We start from the raw sequence: 8,685 nt of genomic DNA on the forward strand, positions 1-8,685 counted from the left end.
CCAGGCTGGCCTCAAACTTACAGTGGTCTTCCTGGATTAACCTCCAGAGTCTTGGGTTTACAGATGTAGGCCATTATGCTAAATGATATTCTCCCCCCAGCACACACATACACACACACACATTTTGTTTCACTCCTTTTTAATTTTTCCTACATCAGACATATTGATTTATTTCATAAGATATTACAAAGGTACTTATGATATACTGTGTTAATTCAGTTCATCAGTGTAATTCATTCCTCAGTTCTGTTCCTGAACAAAACTGATAATGAACAACTGAATCAAATTTCCAAAAAAATGTTCAATATAAATAAAGTTAATTTACTCTGACCCATGAATGTGGTTGCAAACTGATTTTGGACACCAAATGAATCAGATTTTCCCATAAGATTCAATGAAAATAAATTTAATCTGTTCTGAACCATATGTATTTTTAACCACAAAAATATGAACCGAACTACAGTACTATACAGTATGAAAACAGAAAACACTAACTTTGCTTGGGGAGACTTCTGTCATGGAGGACAGGAAGGTCAGTGGGGATGATGTCATTATTTGGAGGGAAGGTCCTCTTTCATAAAGACTTCAGGGAGCTCTCCTTCAGAGGCTACTCTGTCTCTTAGTTGCAAGATCAATTTTGAAAATAATCTGCCTAATGTCACTTGTTTTTTCTTCACTGTACAACCATTTGGAAATGAGATACCACATTAACATTAATCAGATACAATCCTTTGTTCATTACAGTTACATTGGGGTAGTGCTTCTCAAAGAAACCCTGGCACTCATTCCAGTTTTCTTTAATGTTTTTTATCACATCTCTGCTAACCTTCTCCCTGTTTTTCTCTTTCCCTGTGCAATGCTCTTTAACAATCATCTTCTGCTGCTCACTCTGGAGCTCAGCAAGTTCTTCCTCATGGTCAGCTCCCCTTTCTGCTCCTCAGCAAGCTCTACTATGTCTGCAACATTGATGTCCAGACCCCCTAGTCTTGCCCATGGACACAATCTCCTCCAATGCATCAGACTGTTCAAAGTTACAGCCCGTGACACATTCAGACCACAGTTTCTTCCAGGCTATGAGTTTAAGGTCCCATACATGACATAAGGTAGGAACTGTTTTCCCAGGCTTTTTTTCAATTAAGTTGATACAGTGAAGCATTGAAATGTTCTTCCAGAACTCTTACAGAGTCAAGAATATCTCTTCAATGACATTAGAGCACCTGATAAAGAGCACCTTTGGCTAAAGCTTCTTGAAGCTGCAGATCACTTGCTGGTCCATGGGCTGAAGAAGAGGTGTCATGCAGAAGAGGGAGATGTGACTTATGAAGTTATACTCAGTGTCCATATCCTCCACTCTGGTTGGACTTTAAGCCAGGCCATTGTCCATCAGAAGGCATCTTTCAGGCAGTTGGCTGTTAGAAATATATTTCTAATGATGGGTGAGGGTACCTCAAACAGCTATTCCATGACAACTGCCTTGTTCAGTCTCTTGACCCAAGCTTTCAGATTGGCCCTCTACATGGCAAGCTGTCTGGCCTTCTCACATTCATTCCACTGAATGCTTGTGGAGTCTCGCAATGGTACACAAATAGTGGCTTAATGTTTATATCGGTGCTTGTATTTGCATACAGCAAAAGGTTCAATCTGTTCTTCATGGGATTATGCTGCAGCAGTGGCTTTTTCTTCTTCATTATGTAGATTCTGTTCAGCATCTTCTTCCAGATAGGCTCTGTTTCTTTATGAATTGCATGAGTGCTTTCTTGCAGGCTTCTGCAGGAGCCTTATCAGAACTAGAAGGCTCACCTGTCTTATCACAATGTCAAGGCCATTTCTCTTGTGGAATTTAACAGACCACTCTCTACTGGCTTTGAATTCATCACTTATTACACTTATAGATGAGTTTTCTTGCAGTAAATCACTGTGAAATTTCCTGTTTTGTCACAAGTTGTAGCTTCACCAACACTATAACCTGCCAGATGTTTCTCTTTCAACCATTAAATTAACAAAGGTGTTTCTGCTTCTTCCAGCACTTGTGGGCTCTGGTTGGTTAACCACAGTCCAATTATAGAAGTACATGATGATGGAGGCCATCAAGATAGTTCAGCATCCTAAAGCTCCTGCTTAGGTAAGCTTAGACAAGCACAGGGACTGTGGTTTGATGCCTGGCACCACATGCCACTCCAGCACTGCCCCTAGGCAGGCTAAGTCAGCCACAAAAAAAGAAAGAAAGAAACACATGATGACCAAAACTTGCATCTTTTTTCATGAATATTTTCAAGATAATATAATAGGAAGCATAAAACTGACAATCTTATCAAACTTATCCAATACAATAATCAACTGGGTGAAACCACGCTTGTCTGAGTGACATAGTATGTAAACAAATGCACTACCCAAGTGATGTGCAGTTCTCAATGTTTATTTTCTTTAAAATCTTCCCATGGTTGCTCTGCATTTTCTTGTTACTTTCATTGCCACTCTACATGTTCTGGTTACTGACATTACTGCTCTGCACATTTTTGTCACCTTTAGTGCTCAGAACTTTTGCTTTACTACCATGTTTGCTCTGTACTTTCTTTGGAGTGATTATGGATTGAATAATATTCCACAACACTGTATATTCTAAAATACACACACAAAAAGCTTCACAATAAATGCACACAGTCTATCTGCAACTGCCACCTTGACTAGAGGAAGCCACAATCATGTGTCAGAGAGGAAAAGATGCCCACATTCATGTTTGTGCAGGAAAGCTGAATGAAGCCATTTGTAACTGGATATGGAGTTGAAAAACAGAAGTAACATTTTGCCAAACAATTCTGTTCACAAACCAAACTGTTCTCAAAATGAAGTATTCATGAACTGAAGCATTTTTCCTTATGGATTAAAAACCTAATAGACCAGAAAACTTATAAACATATGAAACCATTGTAGTAAATCCAGGTGGTTTTCGATAGTCCATGCTGGATTACAGTCATTTCTCCCTCTTTTTTCCCTACTGTCTTTTATTTCAAACTCTCTACATACAGATGATAGATAGATAGATAGATAGATAGATAGATAGATAGATAGAGTGAGTAAGTGAAAATTAAGCTTGTGTGTCTGAGTTATGTCACTTACTGTTTGTTTCATGAAGTTAAGTGTGCTGAAATTTTGGTACATAAATGTTTAGAATTATTTACTCTATCTGTTAAATTGTTCCGTTACCTAATATGTAATGACTACTTTTGTATCTTCTCATCAGTCTTACTTTGAAATCCACTTTGTCTGGAATTAAGATAGCAACTTCTTTTTTTTTTTAAGGTTCTCATTGCATGGCATATTTTTTTCTATACTTTCATTTTGAATCAGTGAGGATCTTTTTTGCTAAATTTGTTTCATGTATGCTACATATTGTTAGGGTTCCTTTCTTGATTCACTGTGCCAATCTGTCTCTTTTGATTGAGGAACTGAGACCATTCACATTGAAAATTATTACTGAGAGGTATTGACTTGTTCCCATCATTGTATTATTTTCTGGTTGCTGATTTCCTCATTTCCTCCCTTTTGCTTGGCTCCTCATCCCACCAGATTTATTAATTCCTTTTGACTTACTGACATTGTTTGTTTCATTGTCTATTTCTAAGATACCCTTAAGAATTTTTTGTAAAACTGATTTTGTGGTCATGAATATCTTCAGGTCCTTCTTCTCATAGAAAGACCTTAGTTTTTCATCAGTTTTAGTGGAAAGGATATGTAAGCCAGGCCTGGAAGTTGTTAGCTTTAGTGAACTAATGACTCTAGAAAATACAAGGGTGGGCGAGACAGCACAGCCGACTATGCACCTGCTTAGGTAAGCACAGGGACCAGGATTCGATCCCTTGTACTGCATTACACACCAGCCCTGCCCCCTTGGCACGCTGAATCAGTGACCAAATCTGAATGTGGTGGTGCACACCTGTAATCCCAGTGCTGGGAGGCTGAAAACAGGAGGACCACTATGAGTCCAAGCTGCATGGTGAAACCCTGTACCAAATACATAGGTTTAAAAAAGAAAGAAAGAAAAGATAAATGACATATCTAAAACATATAAAGAATTGAAAATATTAGATTCCTCAAATACAGGGATCCAACCTACTTAATTATAGTAGTCATGTCTCTTAGAAATGAATAAGCACTTCTCAGATAAAGAAATAAAAATGGTAAACAAATATATTAAAAGAATGTTTAATAAGATTGATTGTTCAAGACATGCAAATTCAAACCACACTGAGATTTCAAAGAATGTCTATCATCAAGAAATCAACCAATAGCCAGTTCTGGAAAGGCTGTTGGGGAAAAGAAACTTTTCTTCACTGTTGGTGAGAGTGTAGACTGGTACATCCACTATGAAAAGCAGAATGGACATTCCTCAAAAATAAAGAATTAGAGTTCCTATTTGACCTAGCTCTTCACCTTCTGGGTATCTTCCCTGAAGAATTTAAAGTATGATACCAAAGCAATATTTATGCACCTATGTTTGTAGCAGCACGATTTGTTATATCTAAACATTGGAAAAAACACAAATGCCCGTCAACTGAGGGATGGACAAAAAAGATGCATTTATTTTAATATAGAGAAACTTTTTTTTGTGAAACTGGAGATTGAACTTAGGGCCCTGTGCTTGCCAGGCAAACAGTATTTCTACTGAGCTATCTCCCCAGCCCAGTAGTTTTCTTTCTTTCTTTCTTTTCTTTTTTTTTCCGTACTGGGAATTGAAGTACAGGACCTTGCCCTTGCCAGGCAGGCACTTATGTGGCTGAGCTATATCCCCAGACCTTGTTTATTTTAATATAATGGAGTACTATTCAGCTATTAAGAAAGATAAACTCGAGACCTTTATAGGTAAATGGATCAAACTTGAAACCATAATTATAAATTAAATAAATCAGAATTACATGTGTAAACATCATATTGTCCCCCTGGTGTGAGAAACTAAAATAGTAAATAAGGACCAACACGTACAATAGATATTGTGAAATGGGAAGAAATTGCTCAAATGGAAAAAGGAACTAGGCTAGGGAGAAGGGAAAAGGGAAAAATGCAAGTTAGTTATGGTAGTAATGTCTCTAAGTTCACTGAAAAGGAAGATTCATGCTAATATCGACTGGAGAATTTTGTATCACCATATTTTGTTCTCTGAGGAACCACTTTAAAGATAACAATATGCAATGTAGCCTGCTTCAAGCTGCAGGCAGAGAACCAGATCCAGCCAGCTTCCCACTGGAAAAATAAGAAAAGGTGAAAATTCAAACCAGCAGGTGAACCAATGGACCAGAGAGACAAGGCCAGCCTCAGGTTTGAGTGCACAGGACAGTAGATGGCACCAGTGAAATCAAGACCAAAATCTTGCTGAGGAGCACACACAACCCCAGGAAAAAATAGTATCATGGAAGACATTGAAGCAGCAGTGAACAGCCAGCATTCGGGAAGTTAGTTAAACCAGCTTGGTGCTTCACTACACAGACATGCATAATAGAAGCAGATGTGGCTGCCAATCTATATCAAAGGGCTCTGGAGAACTCGAGCAAGAGACTAGTTCTACCCTCCACATCCAGAAGTCAGATTAGCCCCATACCCATCACAAACTTTATAAGAAACATGGCTGAAGTACACAACACAGTTCTGGGGACTGACTTGGATACTACCACAGACCTATGAACACCTTAGAAAATTTACTACTTTTATTTCTTTTTGTCTAATTTGTTATTCTTTTTCTGTCTGGTTGGAATTTTTTAAATTTTTTGTGGTTTTCTTTATTTTGACTGGGTTTTGTTCTTGTTGTTTTTCTTGTTGGTCTCTCCTCTTTTTTTCATTTGTTCGGTTTATTACCTTTCTTTTCATTTTCTTCTACTTGTATTCTTTCTTGCTTTCCTCAACTACTCCTTGAAATTATGATATCCTCAAGTGAGTAAATGCTATCTCTTTTCTTCCTGATTCACATAAATTTTCTCTTTCATCTTTTTCTGTGTCCTCCAAGTTCCCAAAACTTTGGTAATCATCTTTCACCATTGAGCTTTTCTTCAATTATTTTTGATGTGAATAATATCTACATCTTGTTCCCATCTCCTCTTAGCATCATTCCCACCCCAACAACAGGGTAAAATCATTCCACTAAGGGGAAAATCATATATATATATATATATATATACAGGCTTGTAATCTCAGTACCCTAGGAGGCTAAGGCAGGCGGGTGGTACGTTTGAGCCCAAACTAGACAACTTAGTGACTCAGCAAGACCTTATCTCAAAAAATAACAGGGCTGGGAATGTAGCTCAGTGAAAAGACCTATCTGTATTCAATCCTCAGTGTGGAAAAAAGAAAATTTGGTATGTATATATATATAATCAGTTTTTGTTATAAAACTGCAGAATTTGACGATACGGTCAAAGTATCACATTAGTAGTGACAACAGGGTGTCAGTAGCTGAGCTGTAATTAATGCTATTGATATTGATAGCTGAACTACTTTAGTTAGGATGCCACTGATTGTATTTGGTCATAATCATCATCATATTCCAGTGCCAAAGGACTGGATGCTGAACCAAGTAGCAAATTTGTTTTTTTCCATTCAGTCCTTGTTTTATTTTTTATTTTTTATTTTTTGGCTGCTATATCAGAATACCATAGACTTGTAATGGCAAACCTTTCAGATATCAAGTGCCCAAACTGCAACCCAAAACCCCTTATTTACCTCAAAATGCCAATGCTGCAATGAAACTTGAATAAAATGGTTTCAGTTTGGAAAAAAAAACCAATTATTATCCAATGTTTACCTGCTGGGATGACTTGGCTTACATGCCTCAGATTTGAACCCACTGTCATAGACTAATGTATGAACAACAGAAGTTCATTTATTCACAGTTCTAGAGGCTAAATTCCAAAATCAAGGGGCTGCATCCTACAGGGGCCTTCTGTTTATATCATAACATAGCAGGAGAATATATAGGAAAGAAAACTAAAGAAGGACAAACACAAATTTGCCCTGGCAGCAACATACCAAATTTTCTTTTTTCCACACTGAAGATTGAATACAGATAGGTCTTTTCACTGAGCTACATTCCCAGCCCTGTTATTTTTTGAGATAAGGTCTTGCTGAGTCACTAAGTTGCCTAGTTTGGGCTCAAACGTACCACCCGCCTGCCTTAGCCTCCTAGGGTACTGAGATTACAAGCCTGCCACACCACACGTGGCTAACACTGACCTTTGCAATGGTATCATTAGTTCAATACAGAGCCCTCAAGGAAAAGAACTTCACACAGGTCCATCTCTAAACACAGTTGCACTGGATATGGAATTTCCAATACACAAATGTACAGGACATGTTCATACCATGGTCTTCACCTTCCTTTCATTTTTATTCACATCTTTCCGAAAAGATTTAATTAAAAAATGTGAGTTTACAAAAAGATCTATAGCCAAAAAATCATACAAGAAAACTCTATTGTGCCTCTGAGGAGCAGGATATTTCCATGCACTGCAGGGCCTGTGGGCTGCACTGCAGTGCACTAGGGACTTTTGATTCGGGAAGCAAGCCCAGATACAAACCTTGGAATTTCCTTGTCAGTAAAGTCACCAGAATGCATTACTTTACTTCTATAAGCCTATCTCTTTCTTTTTTTCCCCATAATTTTATTGATGAACAAATAGCAATGAGACAGTTTCAAATCAAATTGGTAGGACAGCTTCAATAATTAACACATTGCATACATTCTTCCTAGTGGTTAATTGCTGTACAAGATGCAGACACGATATCCTAACACCATTAGAACAAATCACTCTATTAATTAAGAGACTGTAACTATATATCTATCCTAACCATTTCGAATACAGAGATACAAAATGGACTTTCATCTGTATACCCTTTTTTGGTTAAGTTCCATTATTTGAATATTATAGGTGTGTAAACTCAGCAAAATATTCTAAAAAGGTCCAGTTGCCCATAATAGTATTGGGTCTTCCACTTGACTGGCAATGTCAGAAATCATTGACCTGAGTCCCCTACAGCTCAAAATAAAAGCATGGCTTTACTTCTTATATTTCATTTTTATACTTTTCTGCTGGATGGTTAAGACCAAGGTAAAGCAGGACCTATGCAACAAGAGTTGTAGCTTTTGGGTCTCAGAAGGTCAATGAAATCCCCTCAGGATTTATCCTGAGATCCTGTAACTCAGATTGTAGAACGTGTGTCAGTGTCAACCATGTGGATGAGTCATGGCCATTGCTTGGCCAATGTGCTCTCTGTGAAATCCTGAAAGAATGTTTTCTCTCCATGTGACTCTCCTTAGGCACACTCTACATCATTGATCACTTTCCTCTTTGGCCCCATAATATTCATGATCAGAAAACTTGGGACACTACTACAAGTTCTCATATGTCCTGAGTCTTAATTGACCTTAGAAGGCTAGGGCCAAAATGTTGGTTTTCCTTGCAGCCCTCCTTTTTCTCTAATTTTGGTCTGACAACTTAGATTGTTAACAATCGAGAAGACAAGCTTATTGTTATTACCATACAACTTAGGCTGTTAAGCTTAACCTCACTATTTGTCTGCATGTCAAACATCTTAGGCATAATATGGAACAGATATTTTTCATCAAGTATTGATATGTTGAACTTTAAGTCCCTACAGAATATGATAAAAAACATTTAAAAATTAGAATATATTTTAAAA

The sequence above is a fragment of the Octodon degus genome, unplaced genomic scaffold (genome assembly GCF_000260255.1).
Source record: "Octodon degus isolate 3935 unplaced genomic scaffold, OctDeg1.0 scaffold00171, whole genome shotgun sequence".
Taxonomy (NCBI): Eukaryota; Metazoa; Chordata; class Mammalia; order Rodentia; family Octodontidae; genus Octodon; species Octodon degus.